General features: G+C 42.9%; 1 protein-coding gene across 6 annotated transcripts in view; it reads left to right on the top strand.

Moving 5' to 3' along the window:
* The window catches only part of NEDD4L (NEDD4 like E3 ubiquitin protein ligase), a 356,789-nt gene that overhangs the window by 81,888 nt on the left and 249,563 nt on the right, over positions 1-25,338 (top strand). Inside the window, exon 1 of one of the 6 annotated variants that reach the window (XM_077135375.1) lies at positions 19,013-19,037. The exons of the other annotated variants lie outside the window; for them this stretch is intronic. The gene's annotated coding sequence lies outside the window, so the exon portion shown is untranslated. Of the gene's footprint in view, positions 1-19,012; positions 19,038-25,338 lie in introns of those variants that run through there. 6 annotated transcript variants of the gene reach the window in all.

Here is a 25,338-nt window from a genome sequence, read left to right as displayed (position 1 = left end):
ATTCCTTCTATGTCCTTTTTCTAAAACTTTTGGTACCTACTATTGTATATTTACATTGAATGAAAGGGTACTATATCTGGCCAAAACGCTATGGAGTTGAGCAATAAGTAGTAGCTTTCAAAAAGCAGAGAGCAAACATGCAGATGTGCATACATACATACCTAAAAAATAAAATAAAAAAGCAAAAATACCTCAACTCCCACAGGATTTCTACCTTGATGAGTGAAGTCCCCTCAGGTCCAGGCTGAGTGTCCAGGGCCATCCCATTAATAGAAATGTAACCTGTGTGATTTAAGTGGCTCTGATCGTTTTTCTAGGAAATGTGATAACCAAACTGCAAATCTTAAGGCTCAGTGCTTGTAAAAGATGATAGAAAGGAGTCCTGTGCATTATTAGGCAGTGCCCCGAGGGCCCCATGGGTGGGGAGCTCTAGCTCGGGGAGGAGGGCAGTGTGGGGCTGGGGTATACGGGGTGGGGCCTGAGAGGAGACCTGAGGGTGGATGAGGGTGAGGGTCGCCCGGGGTGGGGGTGCTGCTAGTTATAGCTGGGGGAGCCCTTGGAAGCCAGGGGAGGAGTGCACACCTGACGGGGTGACACGGAGGGAACGACCTGGCGTCTGAGATGTGTGTGCAGTTCTTGCTTCTCAGAGGCAAACCTTACATGTCTCTGAACTGTTTCTTCTTTTTTCTGCGGAGCTGGAGACCTGGGTTCGATTCCCGAGGCCTGCCCACGCAAAAAAAAAAAAAATTCTCATAGCATAAAAGTAACCATTTTAAAGCAAACGACCGAGTGGCATTTAGTGCCTCCACAGTGTTGTGCCCCCTCCCCTAGTTCCAGGACATTCTGTCGCTCCAAAGGAAGCGCCCACGTGCAGGTACGGACTTCCCCCAGGCCTCCCTCTTCCCTAGGGGAGTCTTACTGTTTATCTCCAAAACATGATTTTGTTGCTGCTACGAGTTTTCAGTTCAAACTTGGTTCCCTCTTTGGAAGTTAAGGACTAGCCCCGCTTCTCGGCGTCCCCCTGCCGCCGTCCTTGTCCCGCAGCCCGGTGTCCTCGTGGGGCCCGTGTCCTGCGTCCCTCGCGGGGGCTGTGCGGGGCCCCTCCCGGAGAAGCCGTGTGGGACACTGTGGTCATCGGCCGCTGTCCCTGCCCAGCGTTGGTTTTCCTGTGTTGTATTTGCTCAGTGAGTGTCAAACGCTTCCGCAGTTGTGTAGACCTCTTTGCAGTATGTTCAGACCTGCGGGTTTTCTGTCTGTATTTGCTGCGGGTCCTTCCCACGTGGTCTGATCCGGGCGGGGCCTCCACCTTCAGCAGGGCTTTCCGCGGAGCAGAGCCGGTGCCACGGGGCGGTGTGTGCACTGGGGAGGTGACGGTGCTGGGGTGTGTGTGTGTGTGTGAGGTGAGGAGGTGTGTGTGTGTGAGGTGAGGAGGTGTGTGTGTGTGTGAGGTGAAGATGTATATTTGAGGTGAGGGTGTGTGTGAGGTGTGCATGCGTGTGAGGTGAGGAGATGTTTGAGGTGGTGTGATGTGTGGGTGCATGTGAGGGTGTGCATGTGCAAGGTGAGTGTGTGAGGTATTGGTGTGTATGAGGGTATGCGTGTGTGAAGGTGTGCGTGTGGGAAGGTGTGTGTGAGGTGAGGAGGTGTGTTTGAGATATTGGTTTGTGGGGGTGTGTGCGTGTGTGGGTGTGTGTGTGAGGTGAGGAGGTGTGTGTGAGGTGAGGAGGTGTGTTTGAGATATTGGTTTGTGGGTGGGTGTGCGTGTGTGTGTGTGTGAGGTGAGGAGGTGTGTGTGTGTGAGGAGGTGTGTGTGAGGTGAGGAGGTGTGTGTGTGTGAGGTGAAGATGTATATTTGAGGTGAGGGTGTGTGTGAGGTGTGCATGTGTGAGGGTGTGCGTGTGTGAGGTGAGGAGATGTTTGAGGTGGTGTGATGTGTGGGTGCATGTGAGGGTGTGCATGTGCAAGGTGAGTGTGTGAGGTATTGGTGTGTATGAGGGTATGCATGTGTGAGGTGTGTGTGTGTGAAGGTGTGCGTGTGGGAAGGTGTGTGTGAGGTGAGGAGGTGTGTTTGAGATATTGGTTTGTGGGGGTGTGTGCGTGTGTGGGTGTGTGTGTGTGAGGTGAGGAGGTGTGTGAAGTGGTGTGGGAGGGTGTGGGGGTGTATGCATGTGAGGGTGTGCGTGTGTGAGGTGAGGCGGTGTGGGTGTGCACGTGTGAGGTGTGGGTGTGCACGTGTGAGCTAGGCAGAGGTGCTTTGTGCTGAGGGCTCAGCCCCTGTGTGCTGAAGCCTAATACCTCCTGGCCTAACAAGCCATTTGCTGAACTTTTTGGTAAATTCCTTAAGTATGGGAAATGAGGCCCTTCTCTCCTCGTGGAGGGCTGGCAGTGCGTGCGGGGTGTCCACGTGGCCACACCAGCCACCATGCGGGAGGCCGGAGTCGGGCTTGGCGCCCCCTCCTGAGTGTGCTGCCCTCAGGTGACCTGATTTTGCCTTAAAACATATTCACCTTCTTCTGGCTGATTTATTTGGCCATTTAAAAATACAAATTCAGTTTTTACTATTCTGTTTGAAAACCCAGAGACTGCTTTTTATAGTCTTTTCATAACTGTTGCCCATTTTCCAGGGCTGGGCGGGGCAGGACAGAGTCCCCACGGGGCGCGAGACCTTCCGTTTCTCCCAGGACTGCAGTCACACATGCTTGGGAAATAGTACATAAGGAGCTAAAAGGTTTTTTGATGATATTGGCAGAATAGGGCTGATATACTCAGAGGATTATCCATTCTGTCAGTTTTATTATCAGAAAAATGTATTTAAAATTATGTATATTTGTTGAAAAAAAATCAAGAGAAATAAGTACAGAAGAAATAAAGGAGAAAGCAAACCCCCCTAATTGTGGTGGTTAGGAACAGATTTAGGGTCCAGAATATTTTTTGTCTACATTACTTGACAGTAAATAAAGTCAGTTTACATTCTGGTAAGAGCCATATAGCTCAGGCTGAGTCGAGACAGCTGTGTCTAATGAGGCCCACTTCCCAACAGCTGTGTGGACACATCTGTGCTTTGCAGACCTCCCCAGATGGGGGAAGCTTGTGAAACCATTGCAGAAACTCCCCAAAATGGAGCATGGCTACAGCTTAGCATGTGGGATGGAGGGACTGGAGAGGGGTGGGGTGGCTGCTTATGTAAGTTAGGGTGTAGGGGATTGTAGGTTGTATTAAGGCCCTTGGACTTAGAGTGTCCCACACTCTAAGCGTGTGGCCTGGCTGGACTTATCTTGTGGTCACGTGGCTCTGGCACAGTGGTCATTGCACTGGAACAGAGCGGGGCAGGAGGTGGGAGGCTGCTCAGGTCGTCCAGGTGTGCTGCAGCAGGGAGCCTGGGCAAGGCCTGGAGCATCAAGGAGGTAGATGGAGCTTCGAGGTCCCTCTGCCAGTCTTGGTGGGGCTCCGTCCAGTGGTGGCCTGGGCGTGGTCTTGCTACTGCTGTGCAGACACAGGGAGGGCGAATGAGTGGCAGAGGCCCAGTTGCAGCTGTTGAGGACTTGCTCAAGTCTCAGTTGGTGCATTTGCTATTGGATAAAATGATAATTTTTTAGTTTTATAAAAGCCCACTCTTGGCCCCCCATGAAGGGCCACTGGCATCTCCTCTTGTCATGTTAGAAAAATGCAGATTGGCGCTGCCTGTTGTAAACATTCCAATCAGATTGGCTTCTTCTTGTAGTAATCAGTGGATTCTTTTGTCTATTCAGGCAAAGGATTCCTTTCCATTTTTGTGGTATATTTTAAGTGGTATTCACAGAGAAGAAATGCCTCCCCTGTGTAATCCATCTATTCCACTTTTCGCAGATGGAGTTCTGCTGATGAATTAAACCTCTGTGCCTGCTGCAGCCCCTCTCAGGTCTCCAGCTGGGGCTAAATCAGGTGGAATTGCCTTTGATCTGAATCATCGCCTGTTTCTCTGAGAATAATCTCAGCAAACCTTAAAGGAAGTGCCCAGGGTTTCATGATGCCAGACGACTGTCAGATTGATGATGAAATGATTCTGATGAGACAACAGAAGGCTTTGGGGGAAGACAGTCCTGGATGTGGGGGTCCCAACGTCCCTGCCACCCAAGGGCTGCTCTTAGGCCTGGTATTTCTCTTCTCCCAGCCTCAGTTTCCTTGTCGATGGAAGGAGGCTAAGGATGCTTTCCTGCTAGGTTGGTAGCAGAGGTTAGCACTAACCGGTCCCGCGGCAGGCATCAAGGAACAGTTAGGGTTGATGAGAACAGGGAAAGGTTGTCTCTCCTTCCCCGTGATTGGAGACTTCTCCATACAGGGGCAGAGGCAGTGTATTACTGTGGGGAGAAACAATATAAATTATTAAGATTAGAGAAAGTACAGGTCGCTGGGATGGGCTGGAGTAACTCATCTCATTACAGAGTACAATAATATAAATTTCCCCTAATAAATCATGGGTGGGATGGAAACAAAGTAAAATTTTGACCCTGTCATTGAGAGAGTACAGCTACCATTTTCATTATTACTGTTTTTTAAATTTCTAGTGCTATATCTCTTCATTTGGTGACAATTACTCTTTTCGTTCTAATCTGATTCTGAAAGCAGGTCCTGGTTTCCTGACTGTGTACATGCATAATTAATATGAAGATGTTGGATTGGATGTAGCTAAAGGGATTATTTGAAAATTTCCCCTCACCTGTCCCCAGTTTATACATTTCAAATTAAGAACATGAAATAGCCTTAGTGCCAGCCCCTGTGGTTATTACCTGGCACAGCTCCTGCATCCCAAAACTTATGTTTGATGATACTCAGAGGGGCTGCAAGAACAGTGCTGCCGTATTTTGTGCAAGTTAAGTATGAGATTATGGTCATGGCAAATTTCGGAGTAACGTAATGCGAGCAGGTGCCTGTTATTTTGGGTCTTTTTCCCTTATAAGATCTCTAATTGAATGTGAGCCACCCACTGTTAAATTCTGATTCTGATTTAATGTCTGTGTCACTTCAGTTTTCAGAAGGAGCATCTTGCTTCTTTATTGGCGTGTGCGGGGAGCTGATATTGACAGAGATTTCTCTGACATTTCATGACCTGGCAAACTGGTTCAGACATTTCCTAAACTTAGATGAGTTCTTGGTGGTCTGAAAACTCAATCTATAGAAATGTTTTTAGAATCTTATCCTGTACTCTGCTTTGTAGAAACAACTGCATTTAATATATTTATCATTACTTGCTTAACCATTTCTGTGTTCAGGAAACAGTCTTACCACTTGCCATTTTAATGTCAGATATTTCAGGAAAGTTCAGATCCAGGTAATGAAGACTCTTGAAACGAGATTTTAATTTCCCGTCTCCTGTGCAGCAACAAAAGGAGCTTGAAAATTAATCACAAACCTTACCTTTCCTTATCTTTTCTGATTGTTTTTAACACTTTAGGAAGCGTCTTTATTTTCAATATTTACTGATTATCAAATCACCAATATCTGGTGGCTGGCAGTCTACAGAAATAGGTATGGATTGGAGACTAGACTACATGCATGAAGCAGAATTGAAAACCATCCTGTTAATGGAGAAATGCAATCTGCAAAAATGGACAGAATCCTCAGCAGAGGTCGGCAGACCTGTCCCCTAGTTCTAAGTAGGCATCTCATTTGATTGCTTGGAGGGAAATAACATGTATTGAGCAATTTTGTGTGCCAGGTCCTGGGTTAGCTGCTTTGTAAATGTCATCTCTGCCCTCCTGGCATCCCTTCAAGAAAAGGGTTGCATCTCTGTTCACTGCTGGGCAAATTATTAAGTCTCAGTTTCCCGAAAGTTACAAAAGAAAATAACTTGACACTCTTGACTTCTCATCATAACATTCAACTGTCTACTCTCTCAACAAAAGGATTAGTTGCTTTTGAACTAGAATTTTCTGTAATTCTCTTTAAATTCTTAAAAAAAAAAAAAAGAAGAGGCAGTTTGGTTTACGTTCGTATTTCCTCCTTATCTGCCGTGTTGACAACAGGCACTGGGACTGGCTTTAAAAGTCTCTGTCATGGTCAGTTACACACCCAAGGCCAGCAGTGATGCAGTGCTGTTTAAGGATAATGAAGTGAGCTGACTCGAGGGCCATAGCAACAGGATGTTTCTGCTCTAGGAGCGCCAATGAACTGTGCTGCCCAGCGCTCTGCACGTAGGCCCTTTGGAAGGCGTGAGGACTGTATGGGGAACGAAGGCAAGAGGAAGTAGAAATTAATTCCTCCTGCTAACAGACCTTGTACAGAAGTCGCAGGTCTAGGCTGTGTGATGGCTAAGCCTTCCGTAGCTATCCAAGGGAGTGAGGTGAAAGGACCAGGGCTGGCAGGCCAGCTCCCAGACTTTGTATATGCGGGTCCGTGTAGACCATGAGGCTTTATGTTGTCTCACATCTAGGAGAGAAGGGAATTAGGTAATACTATATACAAGTTGACATTTTCCCTGTGGTACAATGTTAGGTACCCAAAATATTATTTTAGGTATTATTAAAAGTCATAGCTTTTCATTTAGATAGAAATACCAAGAACTTCAGTCATTTTCTTTTTGTTGTAATGGTAACTTTTTTGTCGTGTGCTCTTTGGTCAAAGCAAAACATTCAGCCATAAATATCGTTTCATGACCATGGGAGCAGCATCGTTTTTCTTTTCCCATTTAGTCTTAAAGAGACTGTTGTTCTCTTTAAAGCATCGTGGAGTTTAAAGAGGAAGATAGTGTCTACTTTATTTTTAAGTTATTTATTGAATTTTAGGATTATAAAAGTAAATAGCAGAAAAAATATAAACCATAAAAAAAGAAAAAGAAGAAAATAAAGTTTCCCCATGGTCTCCCAAGACTGAAATAATGTTTTGGCATGTCTGGACCCCATTCTGTGCACATAAACAGACATGGTTTTGGAATATGTGTCCTGTGAGAGTGGGCTGAGTTTGTCCTTTGAGTGCTGTATCCCCAGCAGCTGAAAGAATCACTATGCAGTGTAGAGACTTAATAATTGCTTGTTGAATAAATGTATATGTGATATGGGCATTGGTCAGGATTGCCAACCAAGGGGTCTAACACAGGAAATTGCTTACATAGGTGTGCAAGTCTGTAAGAACTTGAAGGATAACCCTCAGATAACTGCAGGAAACAGGCAACCCCTCCCTCTGAACTGGGGGAATGAAGAGCTGGTTGAGAATGCAGATGCTCCCAGGAGACACAGCAGGGGTAGTACTGCAAAAAGCTGGAGGCTGGAGCCTCCTGCTGAGGCCGGAGTGACAGTGACATGAACAGGAAAACAGGAGGAAGACCCCCTCCTCTCCTCCCAGCTCCAGTCACCAGCTGAGACTTGAGCAGGTCCTCAGTTGCTGCAACTAAGCCTCTGTTACACATTTGCCCTCCATATGTCATCTGCAAGGCAGGTGCACACTGTGAGCTCTGTCCTCCACCAGGTGCAGCCCTCCGAGTCTGGGTGGGAGGCCTCATCCAGGCCATGTGCTATTGCACACCTGAGTTACCTGAGCAGGCTCCCATCTCCTGCCTCCTGTCCCTGATTCTCCTCTTGCCCTGTTCCAGTGCAGTGAACACCGAGCTAGGGCCATGTGACCACAATATAAATCTGGTCAGAGTAGGAAACTAAATCCAAAAGCCTTAACCTACAGTCTTCTCCCACTCCCACATAACCAGCCAATCTCGCCTCTCTTGTTCCTTCCATCCCACACGCTCAGCTTTAGCCATGCTTCACTCTTGGGGGGGAGGGCTTCTTCACTGGTTTCATAAGCTTCCCCTATTAGGGAGGTTTGCAAAGAAGCAGAAGCATGAACACAGCTGTTTGGATGTAGACTTCATTAGACACAGCTCTCTTGATTCAACTTGATCTATATGGCTCTCCGAGAACATGAATTGATTTTGTCAATTGATGTAGACAAAAATATTCTTGACCCATAATCTATCCCTAATAACAACTCAAACTAGGAAGTTTTCACTGTATACTCTTAAAAAAAAAAATCTATATATTTTTCTGTGGTTCTTTGATTTTTTTTTTTTTTCTTCTTTGTAACACATGCATTACTTTAAATGCTTGGCAGGCCCTAGCAGGAAACTGGCTAGTAAGGGTGTAAGGGGAAATGTATTTTGCGAAGTCCCAGCCCAAGTCTCAGAGGGTAGAGAAGGAATGGGCAGATTTGGAGTTGAGAAGTCGGTAAATAAAAAAGCAGCATAATGTATCATCTTTTTTTTTTTTCAGTTGGAACTCTGATAGGGTTTTTTTTTAATTTATTTATTAATTTAAAAAATAAGAAACAAAATAAAACATACATAATCAGTAATTCACAATATCATCACCTAGTTGCATATTCAACATTTCTTAGAACATTTGCATTAATTCAGAAAAAGAAACAAAAAGTCAATAGAAAAAGAAATGAAACGAACACAGGAAAGAAAAAAAAAAGATTGTACCTATCATACCCCTTACCCCTTGCCTTCATTGATCACTAGCATTTCAAACTAAATTTATTTTAACATTTCTTCCCCCTATTATTTATTTTTATTCCATATGTTCTACTCCTCTGTTGACAAGGTAGATAAAAGGAGCATCAGACACAAGGTTTTCACAATCACACTGTCACATTGTTACAGCTGTATCATTATTCAATCATCCTCAAGAAAATGGCTACTGGAACACAGCTCTACATTTTCAGGCAGTTCCCTCCAGCCTCTCCATTACATCTTGAATAACAAGATGATATCTACTTGATGCATAAGAATAACCTCCAGGATAACCTCTCGACTCTGTTTGGAATCTCTCAGCCATTGACACTTTGTCTCATTTCCCTCTTCCCTCTTTTGGTCGAGAAGGTTTCTCACTCCCTTGATGCTAAGTCTCAGCTCATTCCAGGATCTCTGTCCCACGTTGCCAGGAAGGTCCACACCCCTGGGAGTCATGTCCCGCGTAGAGAGGGGTAGGGTGGTGAGACTGCTCGTTGTGTTGGCTGGAGAGAGGGGCCACATCTGAGCAACAAAAGAAACTCTTGGGAGTGACTCTTAGGCCTAAATTTTAAGTAGACTTGACCTATCCTTTGTGGGGTTAAGTTTCATATGAACAAACCCCAAGACTGGGGGCTCTGCCTATAGCTTTGGTTGTCCACACTGTTTGTGAGGATATCAAGAATTCAACTTGGGGAGGTTGGATTTCTCCCTGTTCTCACCACTCCCCGAAGAGGGCTTTGCAGATACTTTTCCACTCACTGACGATCGCTCTGGGATTCATCAGGGTATCACTCTGGACAAACCAACAAAATCTCATGTGCTACCTGAGATTCCAAGTACTTATGGCGTTCAATCAAACTATCTACATAAGTTATATTAGGAAATGCACTAGTCAAAATATTAATTTTCTACCAAATAAACATTTTTTGCTTTAGTCTCACACAGAAGGTGACATTTTAAAATATTAATTACCATTTATTTTCAGTACCCTGCAATAATGACATTCCTTTGTTCTTCCTCATGCAAAAACATTTTTAAAATTGTACCTTGTACATTTCACTATTATTATACACTCTAGGCATTCCTAGATTATACCATCTCAATCTTTAACATCTATCTTTCTTTCTGATTTCAATATGTCCCCAGCCCTCCTCCCTCTATCATTCTCACATGCAGCTTCATTCAGTGTTTTAACATAATTATATTACAGTTAGGTAGTATTGTCCTGTCCATTTCTGAGGTTTTGTATCCAGTCCTGTTGCACAGTCTCTGTCCCTTCAGCTCCAATTACCCAATATCTTACCCTATTTCTATCTCCTGATGGTCTCTGTTACAAACAAAATATTGCAAGTTTATTCACTAATGTCAGTTCATATCAATGAGACCATACAGTATTTGTCCTTTAGTTTTTGGCTAGTCTCACTCAGCATAATGTTCTCAAGGTCCATCCATGTTGTTACATACTTCATAAGTTTATTCTGTCTTAAAGCTACATATACCATAGTTTGTTTAGCCACTCATCTGTTGATGGACATTTTGGCTGTTTCCATCTCCTTGCAATTGTAAATAATGCTGCTATAAACATTGGTGTGCAAATGTCCGTTTGTGTCTTTGCCCTTACATCCTCTGAGTAGATACCTAGCAATGGTATTGCTGGGTCATATGGCAATTCTATATTCAGGTTTTTGAAGAACCGCCAAACTGCCTTCCACAGCGGTTGCACCATTTGACATTCCCACCAACAGTGGATAAGTGTGCCTCTTTCTCCACATCCTCTCCAGCACTTGTCATTTTCTGTTTTGTTAGTAATGGCCATTCTGGTTGGTATGAGATGATATCTCATTGTGGTTTTGATTTGCATTTCTATAATGGCCAGGGACATTGAGCATCTCTTCATGTGCCTTTTGGCCATTTGTATTTTCTCTTCTGAGAAGTGTCTGTTCAAGTCTTTTTCCCATTTTGTAATTGGATTGGCTGTCTTTTTGTTGTTGAGTTGAACAATCTCATTATAAATTCTGGATACTAGACCTTTATCTGATATGTCGTTTCCAAATATTGTCTCCCATTGTGTAGGCTGTCTTTTTACTTTCTTTGATGCACACAAGTGTTTAATTTTGAGGAGTTCCCATTTCTTTCTTTCTTTCTTCAGTGCTCTTGCTTTAGGTGTAAGGTCTATAAAACCGCCTTCAATTATAAGATTTATAAGATATTTCCCTACATTTTCCTCTAACTGTTTTATGGTCTTAGACCTGATATTTAGATCTTTGATCCATTTTGAGTTAACTTTTGTATAGGGTGTGAGATACGGGTCCTCTTTCATTCTTTTGCGTATGGATATCCAGTTCTCTAGGCACCATTTATTGAAGAGACTGTTCTGTCCCAGGTGAGTTGGCTTGACTGCCTTATCAAAGATCAAATGTCCATAGATGAGAGGGTCTATATCTGAGCACTCTATTCGATTCCATTGGTCAATATATCTATCTTTATGCCAGTACCATGCTGTTTTGACCACTGTGGCTTCATAATATGCCTTAAAGTCTGGCAGTGTGAGACCTCCAGCTTTGTTTTTTTTTCCTCAAGATACTTCTAGCAATTTGGGGCACCCTGCCCTTCCAGATAAATTTGCTTATTGATTTTTCTATTTCTGAAAAGTAAGTTGTTGGGATTTTGATTGGTATTGCATTGAATCTGTAAATCAATTTAGGTAGAATTGACATCTTAACTATATTTAGTCTTCCAATCCATGAACACGGTATGCCCTTCTGTCTATTTAGGTCTTCTGTGATTTCTTTTAACAGTTTCTTATAGTTTTCTTTGTATAGGTCTTTTGTCTCTTTAGTTAAATTTATTTCTAAGTATTTTATTCTTTTAGTTGCAATCGTAAATGGAATTCGTTTCTTGATTTCCCCCTCAGCTTGTTCATTTTTAGTGTATAGAAACACTACAGATTTTTGAATGTTGATCTTGTAACCTGCCACTTTGCTGTACTCGTTTATTAGCTCTGGTAGTTTTGTTGTGGATTTTTCAGGGTTTTCGACATATAGTATCATATCATCTGCAAACAGTGATAGTTTTACTTCTTCCTTTCCAATTTTGATGCCTCGTGTGCTGGTTTGGAAGGAAGTATGCCCCCTAAGAAAAGCCATGTTTTAATATAAATCTCATTTCATAAAGGTAGAATATTCTCTATTCAATACTATATGTTTGAAACTGTAATGAGATCATCTCCCTGGTTGATGTGATTTAGTTAAGAATGGTTGTTAAACTGGATTAGGGGATGACATGTCTCCACCCATTTGAGTGGGTCTTGATTAGTTTCTGAAGTCCTATAAAAGAGGAAACATTTTGGAGAATGAGAGATTCAGAGAGAGCAGAGAATGCTGCAGCACCACGAAGTAGAGAGTCCACCAGCCAGTGACCTTTGGAGATGAAGAAGGAAAACGCCTCCCGGGGAGCTTCATGAAATAGGAAGCCAGGAGAGAAAGCTAGCAGATGACGCCGTATTTGCCATGTGCCCTTCCAGCTGAGAGAGAAGCCCTGACTGTGTTCGCCATGTGCCGTCTCACTTGAGAGAGAGACCCTGAACTTCATCGACCTTCTTGAACCAAGGTATCTTCCCCTGGATGCCTTTGATTGGACATTTCTATAGACTTGTTTTAATTGGGACATTTTCTCGGCCTTAGATCTGTAAACTAGCAACTCATTAAATTCCCCTTTTTAAAAGCCATTCCGTTTCTGGTATATTGCATTCCAGCAGCTAGCAAACTAGAACACCTTGTATTTCTTTTTCTTGTCTAATTGCTCTGACCAGAACTTCCAACACAATGTTGAATAACAGTGGTGATAGTGGACATCCTTGTCTTGTTCCTGTTCTTAGGGGGAAAGTTTTCAGTTTTTCCCCATTGAGGATGATATTAGCTGTGGGTTTTTAATATATTCCCTTTATCATTTTAAGGAAATTCCCTTGTATTCCTATCCTTTGAAGTGTTTTCAACAGGAAAGGATGTTGAATTTTGTCAAATGCCTTCTCTGCATCAATTGAGATGATCATGTGATTTTTCTGCGTTGATTTGTTGATATGGTATATTACATTAATTGATTTTCTTATGTTGAACCATCCTTGCATACCTGGGATGAATCCTACTTGGTCATGATGTATAATTCTTTTAATGTGTTGCTGGATTCGATTTGCTAGAATTTTGTTGAGGATTTTTGCATCTATATTCATTAGAGAGATTGGTCTGTAGTTTTCTTTTTTTGTAATATCTTTGCCTGGTTTTGGTATGAGGGTGATGTTGGCTTCATAGAATGAATTAGGTAGCTTTCCTTCCACTTCAAATTTTTTGAAGCGTTTGAGCAGGATTGGTACTAATTCTTTCTGGAATGTTTGGTAGAATTCACATGTGAAGCCGTCTGGTCCTGGACTTTTCTTTTTGGGAAGCTTTTTAATGACTGATTCAATTTCTTTACTTGTGATTGGTTTGTTGAGGTCATCTATTCCTTCTTGAGTCAAAGTTGGTTGTTCATGCTTTTCTAGGAAGTTGTCCATGCCTTTCTAGGAAGTTGTCCATGTCATGTACATTGTTGTATTTATTTGCATAAAGTTGTTCATAGTATCCTGTTATTACCTCCTTTTTTTCTGTGGGGTCAGTGGTTATGTCTCCTGTTCCATTTCTGATCTTATTTATTTGCATCCTCTCTCTTCTTCTTTTTGTCAATCTTGCTAAGGCCCCATCAATCTTACTGATTTTCTCATAGAACCAACTTCTGGTTTTATTGATTTTCTCAATTGTTTTCGTGTTCTCAATTTCATTTATTTCTGCTCTAATCTTTGTTATTTCTTTCCTTTTGCTTGTTTTGGGGTTAGTTTGTTGTTCTTTCTCCAGTTCTTCCAAATGGACAGTTAATTCCTGAATTTTTGCCCTTTCTTCTTTTTTGATATAGGCATTTAGGGCAATAAATTTCCCTCTTAGTACTGCCTTTGCTGTGTCCCATAGGTTTTGATATGTTGTGTTTCATGTTCCTTTGCCTCGAGAAATTTACTGATTTCTCTTGTAATTTCTTCCTTGACCCACTGGTTGTTTAAGAGTGTGTTGTTGAGCCTCCACATATTTGTGAATTTTCTGGCGCTCTGCCTATTATTGATTTCCAACTTCATTCCTTTATGATCTGAGAAAGCATTGTGTATGATTTCAATCTTTTTAAATTTGTTGAGACTTGCTTTGTGACCCAGCATATGGTCTATCTTTGAAAATGATCCATGAGCACTTGAGAAAAAGGTGTATCCTGCTGTTGTGGGGTGTAATGTCCTATAAATGTCTGTTAAGTCTAGCTCATTTATTGTAATATTCAAATTCCCTGTTTCTTTATTGATCCTCTGTCTAGATGTTCTGTCCATTGATGAGAGTGGGGAATTGAAGTCTCCAGCTATTATGGTATATGTGTCTATTTCCCTTTTCAGTGTTTGCAGTGTTTGCCTCATGTATTTTGGGGCATTCTGGTTCTGTGCATAAATATTTATGATTGTTATGTCTTCTTGTTGAATTGCTCCTTTTATTAGTAGATAGTATCCTTCTTTGTCTCTTTTAACTGTTTTACATTTGAAGTCTAATTTGTTGGATGTTAGTATAGCTACTCCTGCTCTTTTCTGGTTGTTATTTGCATGAAATATCTTTTCCCAACCTTTCGCTTTCAACCTATTTTTATCTTTGGGTCTAAGATGTGTTTCCTGTAGACAGCATATAGAAGAATCCTGTTTTTTAATCCATTCTGCCAGTCTATGTCTTTTGATTGGGGAGTTCAATCCATTAGCATTTAGTGTTATTACTGTTTGGGTAGTACTTTCCTCTACCATTTTGCCTTTGTATTTTGTATGTCATATCTGATTTTCCTTTTTTCTACACTCTTCTCCACACCTCTCTCTTCTGTCTTTTCATATCTGTCTCTAGTGCTCCCTTTAGTATTTCTTGCAGAGCTGGTCTCTTGGTCACAAATTCTCTCAGTGATTTTTTGTCTGAAAATGTTTTAATTTCTCCCTCATTTTTGAAGGACAATTTTGTTGGGTATAGAATTCTTGGTTGGCAGTTTTTCTCTTTTAGTAATTTAAATATATCATCCCACTGTCTTCTCGCCTCCATGGTTTCTGCTGAGAAATCTACACATAGTCTTATTGGGTTTCCCTTGTATGTGATGGATTGCTTTTCTCTTGCTGCTTTCAAGATCCTCTCTTTCTCTTTGACCTCTGACATTCTGACTAGTAAGTGTCTTGGAGAACATCTATTTGGATCTGTTCTCTTTGGGGTACGCTGCACTTCTTGGATCTGTAATTTTAAGTCTTTCATAAGAGTTGGGAAATTTTCAGTGATAATATCTTCCATTAGTTTTTCTCCTCCTTTTCCCTTCTCTTCTCCTTCTGGGACCCCCACAACACGTATATTTGTGCGCTTCATATTATCATTCAATTCCCTGAGTCCCTGTTCATATTTTTCCATTTTTTCCCCTATAGTTTCTGTATCTTGTAGGATTTCAGATGTTCCGTCCTCCAGTTCACTAATCCTAACCTCTGTCTCTTGAAATCTATCATTGTAGGTTTCCATTGTTTTTTTCATCTCTTCTACTGTATCTTTCATCCCCATAAGTTCCGTGATTTGTTTTTTCGGACTTTCCATTTCTTCTTTTCGTTCGCTCCTTGCCTTCTTCCTATCCTCCCTCAATTCGTTGATTAGGTTTTTGATGAGGTTTTCCATTTCTGTTCATATATTCAGAATTAGTTGTCTCAGCTCCTGTATCTCATTTGAACTATTGGTTTGTTCCTTTGACTGGGCCATATCTTCAATTTTCCTGGTTTGATTTGTTATTTTTTGCTGGTAGCTAGACATTTAATTACCTTAATTAGTTTATTCTGGTGATTGCTTTCACTTCTCTTACCTAGGGTTTTCTTGCTAGATGAATTTGTTGTCTATCTGTTCTTTGACCTTCAGTTCAGCTTTTTCTGGACCTCTAGCTTAGGTTTTGTTTAACAGAGGATAATTTTTCAGTTCTTGTTTTCTTGTTTCTTGCCCTGCTTGTATGGTGCCTTTTCCCTCCCCACCCTTAGAAGGGTCTACATAGGTATTATAGACTCCAGCCGGGTTTTCCTGGACTAAACTGGCCTCCTATCAGGGGCAAGGAGTCACCTGCTTCAGTTTTCCCTGAGGGTGAGACCCAGCAGGTTAAAAGACTTTCCTGTGAAGTCTCTGGGTTCTGTTTTTCTTATCCTGCGCAGTATGTGGCGCGTCTGCCTGCTGGTCCCACCAGCAAAAGATGTTGCGGCACTTTTAACTTTGGAAGACTCTCCCTGCTGGGGGCGTGGTGGAAAAGGAGGAGAGGTTGTAGGCTGGTTTTAATGGCTTCAAATTGCCAAGCCCTGGGGTCTGAATTCCTTGACGGAGGGATTCTACCTGAGTTGGGCTTCACCCCTCTCCTGGGGAAGGCACAGGTGGAAGACAGCCCTGAAAGCAGCCCGTTTCTGCCTATGCCTGGGGTAGTTGCAGCTGGAGAAGTCCTGCTGCTGAATCCAGAGGTTGCCAAGTCTCCGTAGAAACACAGCCACTAAAACCTCTGTTTCCTCCCCTTTCCTCTTTTTCTGTGAGCCCAATGATCGACCTCTGCCTTGACCAGGTTTAGAGTCTCTTTCCTTTCCCTCTGGGAAGCCGCCTGTGGGGAGGGGTGCTGGGCACTCGCCGCCACGGCTTGGGGAACTCACGGTTTTGGGGGGGCTTGCAGCCGGTCCAGCTGGTCCCGACTAGGGTACACTGTGTGTCTGGTCACTGACGTGGCTCCGGGAGCTGTTCTGTACTGTTTCTGGTTATTTAGTAGTTGTTCTGGAGGACGAACTAAAACGTGCACATTGCTAAGCCGCCATCTTGGCCCCTCCCCCATAATGTATCATCTTAAGGAATTAAATTTGGAATCAAATTCTCTATTCTAATGTACCTTCTGTTTTTACTGTGAATAACATGTTGGGCATTTTCTCATTTGTAAAATTCACCAACTTGTGAGGATTCAATGAGCAAATGCTGATATAGTGTTAGCACTTCATCAGGTATTGTTGGTTAAGATGGTAACTTTAATAGTAATAGTTATTACCATGCCTTATTTAACCAATCCCCTACCGATGGATGTGACAGGACCCATCTTGGGTAGTGTGAGGACTAAAAGAGGCAATGCATACAAAAAGTATAAAATGTATTAACATTGCTAGACTTCCTGTAGATGCTCAGTTAACCTTTGTTTTTATCATGTTGCTCTTGTATTGATCTTCAGAAAGGTGACCAGACCTGGGAGGATGGGCACTCTAGAGTTGAGGAGACAGAACAGTTCCTGATAGAGGCAAAGTCCAGCATGGGTATGGGTGTGGATGGGTGGAGCTGCTTGCAGCCCAGGAGGTCATTTATGAACCCAGGGCCACCCACATTGATGTCATCTAGGATAATGCGGAATTTGTACCAGAGAGGAAGCCAGGTTCCAGAGTTGTCTTTGAAGAAATGATGGAGTATGGTGGTGTTAAGACCACCAGCCGGGTGGTCTGTAGGTAAGTAATTATGGCAAAGAGGAAGGACGGTAGGGTGACTAGATGGCAGGAGGTGAAAACAGGTGAGCTCTATCCTGATGATTGGAGGAGCAGAGGTTTGGAGGCTGCGGTAGAAAGTTCCAGCATAAGATTCAGCCCTGGCCTTGTGGATAGTGAAGTGTGCAAGAATACCTGGCCTTCCCAGCCCTGTCCTCAGTGCAGAGCTATACTTCAATTGTGATAGGAAAGTGGTGGGAGCAATTTGGAAAAGGTTGAAGATAAAGGGAGTCTCAGCGGGCTCGGTATGGAGGATGGGGAAAAAGGGGATGCTGAGGAAAAGGATACTGGAGAAGGGCAAGAAGTGGGGGTAGGGGATGCTGGAGAAGGGCAAGGAAAGGGGAAGGGACACTGGAGAAGGCAAGGGGTGGGGGTGGAGGATGCTGGAGAAGGGCAAGGAGGAGCTCAGGGTCAGTTTCATGGGTGTGTGACACAGGGTCCCACACTCAGAAGGGACCTGTGTTTGGTTTTATATTCTGCTCTCACTGTCTTGAAATGCTTAGTTTTTGAACAGGCCCTGCATTTTCATTTTGCCCTGGGTCTCACAAATTATGTCCCAGGAGAAAGGCGGAACAAATGAGGGAGTGAATTAATGAATAAGCTTGGTCTGAAGCAGGAACCAAGGTGGATACTCGTGCTGAAGGGGATGGGCTTAGATGGACTCTGAGCCCTCAACAGAGCTTGTGTTCAAGGCCTGTTGGCTCTGCCATGGGTTTAGGCACGGGAGCACTAGATGTCAGTAGTCTTTCCGCATCAGTGACCATCAAAACTGTCTCCGGCCATCACTCAGATGTTCCCAGGAGATGAAATCTGAGTATGTCTTCCAGCCTCGAGAGTTTAGGGGAGTTTGTGTCTAAGCCTCAGTTTTCCTCTCTGTAAAGTACCACCATGGTTCTTAACTGTGCTGGGCATTTTTAAATTTTCCTGCTTTAAGAGATATTAAAGCACATGTTTAAATTTAAATATAGTGATGAGGGAGATTGACCAGTTTTTCATGTTTGTTTGCTAATTGTATATTGCCCTGTCAATTCCTCTTGCTCTTTTGTCCAGTTTTCTTGTTCTCTTCTCAGCTGGGGTTTTGACTTGACTTTTTATGCACGAGGCCCCTCTTTGCTACCCATTTCTTTCTGTACCAGCAAATCCCACCTGCCCTTCTGACCACAGCCTTGGTGACCCCTCAGTCCAGGGCCTGCCTGCTGAAGGGCCCCAGCCAGAGTTGTTTGTTGGTCAAGTTGTGCGCCCCAGGGGAGGGGACACCCATTTCTGATTCTTGCAGAGACCCAGTATGGGCCAGAGACCCTGATGCAAGGAGGTTACCTTCCCCCTCCCTCCTATAATTGCTCATATGAAGACTCTGTTTTGACCATGTTAATTTCTTATCTTGTTTTCTTGTTTAATTGGCCACTTAACTCCTATTTTCTCTTTTCCAGCTTAATTTAAGCTTTTCACAAGACGAGACCTGTGTAGTGGATTCTTGGATCTTTCTTAGGAGAAAGGTCAATCTTTATTTTTGGCATTTTAAGATTTCATTGCTCTTTGAAGGTGGGGAGAATTTAAATGTCACTCAGGAATTATACATTGTGAATAATGGCCTGGCAGGGACGATCTAGAAGCTGGGTATGTTTGTCTTGATTGAAACAATGCAGACCCTGTGTTCTGAGAACCCTGCCACCAGCGTGTGACTGCACAGAATGAAAGCAGAAGAGGAAACATTCGCCCGGGGGAAAGAGGAAATGTGAAAAGGGTTTCTTTAAGAAGGGTGAGACCTCTGAGCGTTTACCAAAGGTGGGAAGTCTTTTCAACCGATGTCAGCTGACACTGAGCTTTCTGTCTCTAATCCCATACATGTCCTCAAAGAGGTAACTCGGCAGGTGGAAAGTTCCATTTGCACCTGGGATTTGAAGTGAGCTGGGAAGAGAGAGACAGACTTTTCCAGAGAGGACCAGACCTCAGGTGCGGAGAGGTTAACTTTCCAGGGAGTCCAGTGAAGGTTGCTTTCCTTTCACCTTCCCACCTGGCAATGGAAAATTACCACTGGAGGCAGCCATGACTTCCGCAAACCCTCAGAACTGCTTATGTCCTTGAATTTTCCAGCTGTTTACCTTATTTTTAACATTTAGTGTATTCTCCTGAGTGAGACATCTAGCACTTAAACTAATGCCACCTGGTAAGATTTTTCTTGGTGGGGAGGAGGTTTGAATTTATGCAGCATTGTAAAACTCTGCCAATTCATCTGTAGTCATAGTAGTTTTATATTACATTGATTCTTGAGATATTGATTTTATAACATATTTGACCTCTTTCACTGCTTTCTTGAATTTTGGTCAGATTTCAGAGTCGTGAAGTTTATTATTTAGGGACAAATGCAAATGGATCCAATTGATTTTACTAAATGGAGGTGTTGCTTTGGGGAAAAGGTTATGGAAGTGAATGGATTTTAAATGTTTGAACATTGTGAAAGTTGTGAATTTTTCTCCCCAAAAGGTGAAAAAGAATACCTGTGAATGTTTCTTTTAATTTATGTAGTGAGAAATAAATCTTCACAATAGTGATTTATTTCTATGCAGTTTGCTTTTCTACATGAGGCTCTTTCTAGTATTGAATATTGAGTAGTATTGTTAGATAATTTTTGGAAGAAGATGTGTTTTCTTTTAGTGTTTATAATGTTAAAAGAATTTGATGAGGATTTAAATATAATTAGCTGTAAAACAGCATTCTGTGTCACATGGCAGGGTGGTATCTTTTAGTTCTGAGTCAATACATCATCCATTTTCCTGCTATCTACCCCATTGGCATATGCTGTCAACCATTCTGTTTTTGATGAATTTTAAAGATGGGGTTGAAACTTGTTTCTAGTGCTAAAAGGGAGGAAATGAAAATCACGAATCCTTGGGCTGTCCTGGATTTCAGAGCTCGGATTGCTAGATTGCGGTGTGTTCTTAAGGGGAGTAGTGGGGAGAACTACAGACAGCCCTTATTCTGGGACCTCAGGTCCTCCTTAAGCTGTTCCTGCTGAGTCTGGGTTGGCCCATGCCTGCTGGCAGGCCCCAAGGCCAGGATGCTGGTTTCCATATTGGCCCCCTTGGATCTTGGAATTGGGGATCTCACCTTTACCTTCCTCCTTGGCCCTTCCTCAAGCAGGTTAGTGCAAATCCCTGACTCCTCAGACCAGAAAAAGACTTTGAACTTTGACTCTGTTACGGAATTCAGTCCATGCCTAAGCCAGGCAGATGGATTGGAATCTATTTTTAAAAAACCTCTGCAGGGCATTTCATAACTTCCTGGCATCATTACGTAGGACTAACAACTTTGACTGGAATCCTTTCTTTTGCCAAGTGTGAATTTCTCAGGTGTTCTCCTAAAACATTTCTTAAAAATACACCTACAGATTGGTCTTCCTGGTGCTGAACCCTGGAATAGGGGAGGAGAGAAAGAATTGGATGCTCCCACTGTGCATTGGAATTGGTAGAAATTGTTGGAAGCCCCCTCTCTGCTCTCCCCATTGCCAGCCAGTCTGGGAAAAGTCCAGAGAAAAGGGGAAAGTCCCCATTTCTCTCCTTCCTCCCCCAACCCTCCCAATCTTCTTCTTTGTTCTCTTTTTCTCTCAGATGTTTATCCATTCTTCTCTTTCTTTCTTTGTCAGGCTGGATCAGTTTCTCTCTCTCTCTCTCTCTCTCATGTGTATTAAATTTTGTTGTGGTAAAACATATATAAAACATAAAATTTGCCATTTCAATAATTTTTATGTGTACAGTCTGATGGCATCAATTACATTTACAATGTTGTGTTACCATCACCACTATCAATTACCAAGCACCGTGTATTTTTTTTTTTTTTTTTTTTTGCATGGGGAGGCTCCGGGAATTGCACCCAGGTCGCCAGCATGGCAGGTGAAAATTCTGCCACTGAGCCACTGTTGCACCACCCCAATGTGTATTTTTAATGTTTCATGTACCATGGTAAGCTTCAGGAAGTCAGAGACAAGTTGTGGTAGTTCCAGAGTGCTTATTTCTGATGCACAGTAAGTAGGTGCTCAATATAATGATTACTAAATATGAGGGTGAGGGTCCAGAACCATTGTGAAACTATGTAAGTCACCATAGCACAGAGATTTATCAGATCTCTGGTAAAGATAAAAGTGTGCGCTAAGTAGGCTGGTGATGGACTCTGTGTGTGTGTGTGTGTGTGTGTGTGTGTGTGTGTGTGTGTGTGTGTGTTCGTTCATGGAGTGAGGGTAGCCTGGAGAGGGTTACTAGTATTTTGACTAGTGTTGGACATATAAGGTAAAGTGTTAATGGTAATTTAATTGACTGGGTTTTGAAATCATCTGTGGGTTTAGACAGCCAGGAGGAGGAGGATGTGTAAGAGGGTTTGTAGGGGGCAGTGCTCAAGGAAAGACCCCAGACCAAAGGTAACCAGGACAACTGCGAGTCTGAGAGCCTTCAGGACAGGGAGGGAACATAATGGCCACAGCAGGCTGAAGCTGCAAAGAAGGGAGACGATGGGATTACATCAATCTTAGGTGATAGAAGTGTCAAATATATACGTAATAAAACAGGATATAAAGAGGCAGCACCCATGAGATTGGGTGAAAATTAGATGTTTTAAAATTCTACATTGGAGAGCCAAGGAAGAGAGCACAGCATGATTCTACCTCCCCTGAAAACAATTTAATTTCTTATTTTAAAAGTATAATTTTGGAAGAAAATTTAAAACAACTCAGACATTATAGAAAATTATTTTTAAACGGAAAACACCCCAAACTTCCCCCATCCCAAAGTAACCTCTGTGATGTTTTGGCATAAGGCTTTCCAGAGCAGAGTGGTTCTTGGCAAGAACCGAGAGGCGGTGAGTGAGCTTTAGAACAAGAAGAATGAGCTGAACACAGCTGTAGGCAATACCGGTTGCCCTTCCCAGCAGGGCTGGCTCAGACAGACAAAATATTCTGGGCTGGGGTGCTGGAGAGGAGAGGAGTTAGGGTTGAAGCTAAATATCTGGGAGTCATCTGCATTTAGAAATATTATTGGCACTTTTTTAAAAACAAATATTTTTATTGTCAAACCTTAACAAACAAACATACATTCTCGACATACAAACATTCTATACATGGTGTAACAATCAATGGCTCACAGTATCATCACATAGTTGTGTATTCATCACCATGATGATTTTTTGAACATTTGTATCTCTCCAGTAAAAGAAAGAAAAAAGAAAAAAGAAACAACTCATATCTACCATACCCTTTACCCCTCCCCCTCACTGACCACTGGTATTTCAATCTACTCAATTTATTTTAACTTTTGTTCCCCCATTATTTGTCTATTTTTTATCCATATTTTTTACTCATCTGTCCATACCCTAGATAAAAGGAGCATCAGACACAAGGTTTTCACAATCACACAGTCACATTGTAAAAGCTAGTCATTTATACAATCATCTTCAAGAAACATGGCTGCTGGAACATAGCTCTACAGTTTCAGGTACTTCCCTCTAACCACTCCAATGTACCATAAACTAAAAAGGGCATGTCTATATAATGCATAAGAATAACCTCCAGGATAAACTCTCTGAAATCTCTCAGCCACTGACAGTTTATTTTGTCTCATTTCTCTCTTCCCGCTTTTGATTGAGAAGGTTTTCTCAATCCATTGTTTCTGAGACCCAGCTTATCCCAGGATTTCTGTCCCACATTGTCAGAGAGGTTTTTACACCTCTGGGAGTCATGTCCCATGTAGATTATTGGCTCTTCTTACATTTCCATCCTAGTGTTGCCCTGGGATAAAGGGAGGGAGCAGTGCCCCTGCAGAAGAGTCCAAAGCAGGCCCGTTACAAGTGTGCAGTCTTAAAAAGTTGTGCAAATTGTGCATTGTGCTCCATTATTCATCCTTAAACATTGTTTTTCAACTTTATCATACTTTAGAATCACCTGGGGACTTGTAAATCCAGATCCCTGGACCACATACCCAGAGTTTCTGATTCAGCAGGTCTGGGCTGGGGCCTGAGAACTTACATTTCTGCCATGTTCCCAGATGATACTTGTATTATTGTCCCATCTACTAAAACAAATACAGTAGGCTTATAGTTTTGAGGTGGAAGTCCAAAATCAAGGCATCAGCAAGATGATGCTTTCTGCCCAAAGGTTGGGGCTTTTGGGGGCTGGCTGCCAGTGGTTATGGATCGTTGGCTTTTCTGTTATGTGGCATTGCACATGGAGGCATTGTCTTTCTCTTTTGGGTTCTATTGACTTCTGGCTTCTTGCATCTCCTGTGGCTTCTTTTCTGTGTCTAATTTCATTTGCTTACAAGGACTTTAGCCATATGGGATTGAGGTCCCCCCTCATTCAGATTGGGCACATTTTAGCTATTAACATCTTCCAAGGTCCTTTTTTTTTTTTCTTCCTAGATCAAAGGAGCTTTGTTGTGAGGCTGTGTTGCCTTAGAGGATGATAGCACCGAGCAGGGGGAGTGGGACAGCTTATATAGGATGGTTGGTAGGAAATAGGGAAAGGGAGGCGGTGGGTTTTCTTTGTCTAGTTTGGTAGCAGGAAGTTGACAGGTTTCCATGGTTGGTTTTGAAAGCAGAGGGCTAAGTTGGGAGTTGGCAGCTTTTCATTGGCGAGGTTTAAAAATTAGATGCCGCCATAGTCATGCAGGGTTGCAGTTGCCAGAGGGTGGATGTTGGGTAAGGGGAGCTTATCTCAAAATTACAGCTGCTGGAGGACAAGAGGGTGTGGGCTGGGGTGGGCTTAGTGGGTTTCCTGGAAATCATGGGTGGGGGAAGCTTCTTAGAATATTTGTTAGGGGTTGGTCATATCATGGGAGAAGGGATTCTTCCTAACATTCCAGCCTTTTCCTTTTAGTTTTCTTGGGAGGCTGAATTGCCTAGGTTTGTCTTCTGTATCTGCTTCTGGCTGGTGGGGGTCATAGAGCTGTCCCTGTGTTTTGTCTCAGGGCAGTGGCTAGTACTGGTGTTTTGCCAGAGAAAAAACATGTTGCCAATAGCCGGATTCACCATCTTTTGGACGGTTCTGCGAATAAAGCTGGTTAAAATCTTTAAGAGACAGGGCCCAAAAATGAAGAGGGATGTCTGTGCGATGACTCTAACTATTTCAGTGTTGGAAAGGGGCAGTGTTATTAAGGGGCAAAGGGATGATATAATGAAACTGGTTGTTGTTCTTGGAGAGTCTAGCATCTCTGCATTTCAGAGCTTTTCTGGCATTAGAACAATCTGGAGGTTTTAAGTCTCTGAAAAACAAACCTAATAAGTAAAATTTTATAGAGTACAGTATATTTTTCAGGGTTCCCAGGAACACTGTTGGTTAGGGTTTGCCATATTGTGGCAATTTGCAATATCTGGCTGAAACTTGCATAAGCGTAAACTCTAGAATGACTTTTCAACTGTATTTGAAATCGCTTAGCCATTGAAACTCTATTTCTTTTCCCCCTTTTGATCAGTTAATCCATGATGCCAAGGCTACCTCATTCTTGGAGCGTATGTTTCATGATGCCAGGGCAAGTTACGTCCCGCAATGCCAGGGCCAGGCTTACACCCCTGGATCTACAATCCCTTTTACACCAACAGGGACTAGTTGTGGGGACTGGACATGCCTTTCTGTGGGGAACGTGGTTCAATCCCCCACAATGCTGATGCTGCTAGTCTGGGATCTACCTTTTGAGAAGCACTGTTTTCCCCCATCAAGTCTCCTAGTAAATTGGTACCCCAAGAAGACAGTCTGTGCTGGCCCTGTGGCTTCTTAATGCATCTTCTGGCATAGAAGCATTAGAATCTTGCAGAGAACCAGCACCCATCCAGGATGGATATCACGATTCCATGACTGTTAACGCCCGCTTGAAGGGTGGCTGATGCTCTTCCTGCATCCCCAGGATTCTGGAAGGAGGGGGTCAGAAACGACCATGTTCAGGTCTTGGAAGAAGTCGACTCCAGTTCCTCTGACACCTAGTCCCCAGTCGTGTCCCCTTGACTTGTCTGTGGAATGCTTCTGTGTGAGCTTTGTTGTGCTGTAGATGAATCAGTGGTTCCTGTCTTTCCACAACTTCTCATTTGATATTAATTTTAAAAATCACCCTCATCAAAGTAACAAGCTCTTTGTAGGTGGATCCAAGGAACAGAGTAGCTTTGTAAAGGGGACAAAATGTGTCCCAGGGGATGGAATTGAAGAGATTTAAATTGGAAATGGGAAGAGGTTGACATTTGTGTCTCAGGGTGCACATTTGAAGATTAAAAGGAAAAGCAA

Source organism: Tamandua tetradactyla, chromosome 18, assembly GCF_023851605.1.
Source record: "Tamandua tetradactyla isolate mTamTet1 chromosome 18, mTamTet1.pri, whole genome shotgun sequence".
NCBI lineage: Eukaryota > Metazoa > Chordata > Mammalia > Pilosa > Myrmecophagidae > Tamandua > Tamandua tetradactyla.
This window is presented reverse-complemented; position numbering and strand designations above follow the sequence as displayed.